Source organism: Mustelus asterias, chromosome 4 (genome assembly GCF_964213995.1).
Source record: "Mustelus asterias chromosome 4, sMusAst1.hap1.1, whole genome shotgun sequence".
In the NCBI taxonomy this organism is placed as follows: Eukaryota; Metazoa; Chordata; class Chondrichthyes; order Carcharhiniformes; family Triakidae; genus Mustelus; species Mustelus asterias.
Genome location: NC_135804.1, coordinates 125,688,169 through 125,695,927, shown reverse-complemented (window position 1 = coordinate 125,695,927; position 7,759 = coordinate 125,688,169).

Here is a 7,759-nt window from a genome sequence, read left to right as displayed (position 1 = left end):
TCATAGAATCCATACAGTGCAGAAGGAGGCCATTCGGCCCATCGAGTCTGCACCAACAACAATTTGTGGGGACTTTGCCCATTGCAAATTGGCTGTTGTATTTCCTACATTACAAGTGACTAGAAAATATTTTGGGAAGTCCTGAAGTAGTGAAAAGTGATATATAAATGCAAATCTTTCTTTACACTTGAATGTGACCCTGGATTATGTGGATAAACAAATGAAGATTATTTGTCCCATGTTAAGTTAATCCTCCAGTCCTCTACAATTATTTCTGATGGGATTTCAGGATTTTGAGCTGCTCTAGAGTTTTACAGCACAGAAAGAGACCGTATGCCTTATTGTGTCTGTTCCAGCCATCAGACACCTATCCTAATTGCATTTTCCCACAGTTAGTCCATTGCCTTGTATGCTATTGCATTTCAAGGGCTCATCTAAATGCTTCTTAAATGTTGTGAGGGTACTTGTCTCTCCCACCCTTTCAGGCAGAGAGTTCCATATTTCCACCACCTTCTGAGTGAAAAGATTTTTCCTCAAATTCCCCCTAAGTCTCCTGCCTATTACCTTAAACCTATGCTTCTTGGTTATTGACCCCTCTACTAAGGGGAATAGTTTATTCCTATCTATGTTATCTATATCCTTCATAATTTTGTACACCTTGATGAGGTCGTCCCTCAGCCTTCTCTACTCTAAGGAAAACAACCCCAGCCTATCCAGCCTCTCTTCATTGTTTAAATGCTCGAATTCAGACAACATCCCGGTGTATCTCTTTCCAGTGCAATCGCATCATCTACAGGGAATGTTACTCTTCAGGGAATGGATTTCCAGATTGTGATTGCTCTTAGTGTGAAGAATATCTTGAACAGTTTTAAATTTGCTATTTTCTGGTTTGAATTGAGGGAATTGGTCAGAATTTTACAGGCTGGAGAAACGAGGTTGTGTTGTCTTCCTACGTGCTGCCCTCGAAGTCCTGCGTATGCAACTGATTGGTCTCCTGAGGTCCCCAGCATCACATGCCAATCTTCAGCTGGATTTTGCAAAGACTATGGGCCCTGCCAACATCCCAACAAGTAGTGATGACTTATGCTCCAGCACTAGTCGCATCCCTAGCCAAGCTGTTCCAGTACAGCTACAACACTGGCAAGTACCCAGGTATGTGCTTCACACAAAAAACAGGACAAATCTGCCTGATTATAACCCTATCAGCATCCTCACGATCATGAGCAAAGTGATGCAAGATGTCATTGACATTGCTATCAAGGGGCACTTACACAACAATAACCTGCTCACTGATGCTCAGTTTGGGTTCCACCAGGGCCACTCAGTTCCTCACCTCATTACAGCCTTGGTCATAACGTGGACAAAAATGTTGAACGTGAGAGTGACTGCACGGGACATCAAGGCAGCAGTTGATTAAATGTGGCACCATGGGCCCTAGCAAAATGGGTCAATGGGAATCCAGGGGGTGGGGACACTTTCCACTGACTGGAGTCGTACCTAACAGAAAGGAAGATGGTTGTGTTGTTAGAGGCCAATCATCTCAGTCTCATTGCTGCAGGTGTTTCTCAGGGTAGGGTCTAACCATCTTCAGTTGCTCCACCTTCCTTCCATCATAAGGTCCAAAGTGGGGATGTTTGCTGGTTAGTGCCATTTGCAACTCCTCAGACACTGAAGCAATCCTTGGCAAAATGCAGCAAAACCTGGACAACATTGAAGCTTGGGATGAAAGGTGGCATGCAACATTCAATGTGCACGTACTAAAAAATTAGCATATCGAACAAGAGAGAATGTTATCCAGCCCTCCTTGACATTCAATGGTATCACCATCAGTGAATGCCTCATACCAATATCCTGAGGGTTAGCATTGACCAAAAACTGAATCAGTCATAAAAATACTGTAGCTACGAGAACAGTAGGCTGGGAATTCTGAGGTTAGGGTGTGAAATGGACTGCCTGCAGTGATAGTGGAGTCAGACACTTTAGGAACATTTAAGCGGTTATTGGATAGGCACATGGAGCACACCAGGATGATAGGGAGTGGGATAGCTTGATCTTGGTTTCAGATAAAGCTCGGCACAACATCGTGGGCCAAAGGGCCTGTTCTGTGCTGTACTGTTCTATGTTCTATGTTATTAACTCATCTCCTAACTCCCCTCGCAGCCACCACCCCCCAACCAAGCCTATATACTACCTACAAAGCACATGTCTAGCATGATGGAATACTTGCTTGGATGAGTGTGGCTCCAACAACACTCAAGAAGCTTGACACCATTCAGGACAGAGCAGCCTGCTTGATGGTTACACCATCCATCACTGTAAACATTCACTCTGACGCAGTGGCAACTTTGTGTACTATGTATAAAATACACTACAGCAACTTACCAAAGTTCCTTCACCAATCTGGCCCCTACCACCAAGAAGGACATGAGCAGCAGGTACATGGGGACACCACCATCTGCAAGATTAGCACGGGCGGCACGGTAGCTCAGTGGTTAGCACTGCTGCTTCACAGCTCCAGGGACCTGGGTTCGATTCCCGGCTTGGGTCACTGTGTGGAGTTTGCACATTCTCCCCGTGTCTGCATGGGTTTCCTCCGGGTGCTCCGGTTTCCTCCCACACTCCAAAGATGTGTGGGTTAGGTTGATTGGCTATGCTAAAATTGCCCTTAGTGTCCTGGGATGCGTAAGTTAGAGGGATTAGTGGGTAAATATGTAGGGATATGGGGGTAGGGTCTGGGTGGGATTGTGGTCGGTGCAGACTCGATGGGCCGAATGGCCTTTCTCTGTGCTGTAGGGTTTCTAAGATTCTAAGAAGATCTCCGGAAGCCACACCATCCTGATGTGCAGCCCTGTTGCAGTTGCTGCTTCTTGACTGTTGTAGGATCAAAATCCTGGAACTCCCTTTCCAGCAGCACTGTGAGTGTACCTGCACAAGATGGACTGCAGCAGTTCAACAAGTTGGCTCACCAGCACCTTCTCAAAGACAATTACACATGGATAGTGTATGTTGGCCTTACCCAACAACATCAGATCCCATGCTGGAATAAAAAAGGTGTATTTAATGGAAGAAGAAGGAAGGTAGTTTGACCAACAACAGAATAAATTCAAGAATTTTTAGTTTTAATCATATTCCTCAATTCAATTCCTTAAATGTAAAGTTTATTTATTAGTCACAAGTAAGGCTTACATTAACACTGCAATGAAGTTACTGTGAAATACCCTAGTCACCACACTCTGGCACCCATTCGGATCAATGCAGCTAACCAGCACGTCTTTCAGACTGTGGGAGGAAACCGGAGCACCCGGAGGAAACCTATGCACAACGACAGTGACCCAAGCCGGGAATGTGCTAACCACTGTGCCACCGTGCCATCCCTAAGTTGCCACTGCAATCAGAGCTGGCCATTGATTTCTCATGCTGAAACTTTATCTGAGAAACAGAAGTGGATCAGTGATGAGATAGTGTTATTGATTATGTACCGTGACTATTACACATCGCCTATATGAACATGGCTTGGTTCATTTTGCAGGACACCATGAAATAATAATAACATTTGTAGAAGGGGGTTACAGAAACCCCTGGGATTTTGAAGACGATTATGATAAAGTAGACTAGTTTAGAATAGGGATCACAATGTGCCAAAAGGAATCACAAGTGCCTCACATATATATACATATATTATACAAAGGTATTGCCTGCACAGGCACATTTATAATCATTGGTAGAAAATTTTGAATAAACATTAGATTTAAAATGTATTTTCAAATGTCTTGTAAGCTTTGGCCAAGATGCAGCCTGCCTCAAAGCATAATGGGAAATGAGCAGAACTAGACAGATCACATTCTTTGAAAACAATAAGGTATAGAATATTATCAGTAGGAGGCCATGCAGCTGCAAGCTACTAAGGTTTTAAAATCAATGGAGGCATTTAGCTTCTGATTGCAGTGAATAGAAGTATTCAGCTACTACTGTTGAGGTGTAGACCAGAGGGAATAGAGTAGGGGGCCGTGTTCTCAGCCCCCTACTATACTCCTTATACACCTATGACTGTGTGGCCAAATTCCCCTCCAATTCGATTTTCAAGTTTGCTGGCAACACCACTGTAGTGGGTCGGATCTTAAACAATGATGAGACAGAGTACAGGAATGAGATAGAGAATCGGGTGAACTGGTGCAGCAACAATAATCTCTCCCTCAATGTCAACAAAACAAAGGAGATTGTCATCGACTTCAGGAAGCATAAAGAAGAACATGCCCCTGTTTGCATCAATGGGGATGAAGTAGAAAGGGTCGAGAGCTTCAAGTTTTTGGGTGTCCAGATCACAAACAACCTGCCCTGATCCCCCCATGCCAACGCTATAGTTAAGAAAGCCCACCAACGCCTCTACTTTCTCAGAAGACGAAGGAAATTTGGCATGTCAACGATGATTCTCACCAACCTTTACAGATGCACCATTGAAAGCATTCTTTCTGGTTGTATCACAGCTTGGTATGGCTCCTGCTTTGCCCAAGACCGCAAGGAACTACAAAAGGTCATGAATGTAGCCCAATTCATCACACAAACCAGCCTCCCATCCATTGACTCTGTCTACACTTCCCGCTGCCTCGGTAAAGCAGCCAGGACCCCACGCACCCTGGATATTCTCCCTTCCACCTTCTTCGTTTGGGATAAAGAGACAAAAGTCTGAGGTCACGTACCAACCGACTCAAGAACAGCTTCTTCCCTGCTGCTGTCAGACTTTTGAATGGATCTACCTTGCATTAAGTTAATCTTTCTCTGCACCCTAGCTGTGACTGTAACACTACATTCTGCACTCTCTCGTTTCCTTCTTTATGAACGGTATGTTTTGTCTATATATAATGTGCAAGAAACAATACTTTTCACTGTATATGAATACGTGACAATAATAAATCAAATCAAATAAATCAAATCAAATCAAAAATGAGTCAAAGAACAAAGAACAAAGAACAATACAGCACAGGAACAGGCCCTTCGGCCCTCCAAGCCCGTGCCGCTCCCTGGTCCAAACTAGACCATTCTTTTGTATCCCTCCATTCCCACTCTGTTCATATGGCTATCTAGATAAGTCTTAAACGTTCCCAGTGTGTCCGCCTCCACCACCTTGCCTGGCAGCACATTCCAGGCCCCCACCACCCTCTGTGTAAAAGATGTCCTTCTGATATCTGTGTTAAACCTCCCCCCCTTCACCTTGAACCTATGACCCCTCGTGAACGTCATCACTGACCTGGAGAAAAGCTTCCCACCGTTCACCCTATCTATGCCTTTCATAATTTTATACACTTCTATTAAGTCTCCCCTCATCCTCCGTCTTTCCAGGGAGAACAACCCCAGTTTACCCAATCTCTCCTCATAACTAAGCCCCTCCATACCAGGCAACATCCTGGTAAACCTCCTCTGTACTCTCTCCAAAGCCTCCACGTCCTTCTGGTAGTGTGGCGACCAGAACTGGACGCAGTATTCCAAATGCGGCCGAACCAACGTTCTATACATCTGCAACATCAGACCCCAACTTTTATACTCTATGCCCCGTCCTATAAAGGCAAGCATGCCATATGCCTTCTTCACCACCTTCTCCACCTGTGACGTCACCTTCAAGGATCTGTGGACTTGCACACCCAGGTCCCTCTGCGTATCTACACCCTTTATGGTTCTGCCATTTATCGTATAGCTCCTCCCTACATTATTTCTACCAAAATGCATCACTTCGCATTTATCAGGATTGAACTCCATCTGCCATTTCTTTGCCCAAATTTCCAGCCTATCTATATCCTTCTGTAGCCTCTGACAATGCTCCTCACTATCTGCAAGTCCTGCCAATTTTGTGTCGTCCGCAAACTTACTGATCACCCCAGTTACACCTTCTTCCAGATCGTTTATATAAATCACAAACAGCAGAGGTCCCAATACAGAGCCCTGCGGAACACCACTAGTCACAGGCCTCCAGCCGGAAAAAGACCCTTCCACTACCACCCTCTGTCTTCTGTGACCAAGCCAGTTCTCCACCCATCTAGCCACCTCCCCCTTTATCCCATGAGATCCAACCTTTTTCACCAGCCTACCATGAGGGACTTTGTCAAACGCTTTACTAAAGTCCATATAGACGACATCCACGGCCCTTCCCTCGTCAACCATTCTAGTCACTTCTTCAAAAAACTCCACCAGGTTAGTGAGGCATGACCTCCCTCTCACAAAACCATGCTGACTATCGTTAATGAGTTTATTCCTTTCTAAATGCGCATACATCCTATCTCTAAGAATCTTCTCCAACAACTTCCCCACCAACTTCCCCACCACGGACGTCAAGCTCACCGGCCAATAATTACCCGGGTTATCCTTCCTACCCTTCTTAAATAACGGGACCACATTAGCTATCCTCCAATCTTCTGGGACCTCACCTGTGTCCAGTGACGAGACAAAGATTTGCATCAGAGGCCCAGCGATTTCATCTCTCGTCTCCCTGAGCAGCCTTGGATAGATTCCATCAGGCCCTGGGGATTTGTCAGTCTTTATATTCTCTAACAAACCTAACACTTCCTCCCTTGTAATGGAGATTTTCTCCAACGGTTCAACACTCCCCTCCGAGACACTCCCAGTCAACATATCCCTCTCCTTTGTGAATACCGACGCAAAGTATTCATTTAGAATCTCCCCTACTTCTTTGGGCTCCAAGCATAATTCCCCACTTTTGTCCCTGAGAGGTCTGATTTTTTCCCTGACAACCCTTTTGTTCCTAATGTATGAATAAAATGCCTTGGGATTCTCCTTAATCCTGTCTGCCAAGGACATTTCGTGACCCCTTTTTGCCCTTCTAATTCCCCGTTTGAGTTCTTTCCTACTTTCTTTGTACTCCTCCAGAGCACCCTCCGTTTTTAGCTGCCTGGACCTAACATACGCCTCTCTTTTCTTTTTGACCAGTCCCTCAACTTCCCTGGTTATCCACGGTTCTCGAATCCTCGCCATTGCCATGGTTTGCAGATGGTGAAGGCAATTCTTGAAGACCGTAAGGTTGCTAGGCAATGGGGGGGGGGAAGAACTTCCAGGTCCAGTGAATTCTCAATTCTGCGAGAGGGTAGAATGCTGTTGGTCAAGGTAACTAAAGTGTATTCATATAATTGGATCATCCAAAATAACCAACAGGAGAAACAAACCTATGAAAAGATTTATCTGTTTTAGACATGTACTCTAAAGTCAGAGAGAAGTTGGAATCTTCTGCTGTCTCCCTCCCAATACATGTTGGTCAAATAAAGAATGTCTTTAACTGCATACTGTCTTTCACGAGTCTTTGTGTCAGCTGAGTTCAGCTCAATACATGGAACCAGAGGGAAGCCCCCAGAAAACCACCTTACACCATCTTTATGTAAAAGATCAGTCTGAAAACTATTTTACATTGGCCCATCACCAAGTTGTCTAATTAAAATTGAGTGAGCTTAAGTGAATGAATTTCGACATTTGTGTATGATGAGGTAACAAAGTAGCTTCCCAAACATAATTGATGAATGTGTTGGACTCTAGGCAGTGTGCTGAATCCAAGTAGTAGATTCAGTACAAAATCCATAAATTTAATGAGTTTTGTCAAGTTGTTTTTGCCACTCTAAAAATCAACTACTGGAAAATGTACTGAACAAATTAGCACACAGCAAGGATACTTAAGTTAGTCATGATTTTTCGTAACTGTCAATTTTAAAAGGAAACCAAAATACTGGATGCTGGAAAATCTGAAATAAAAGCAGAAAATACT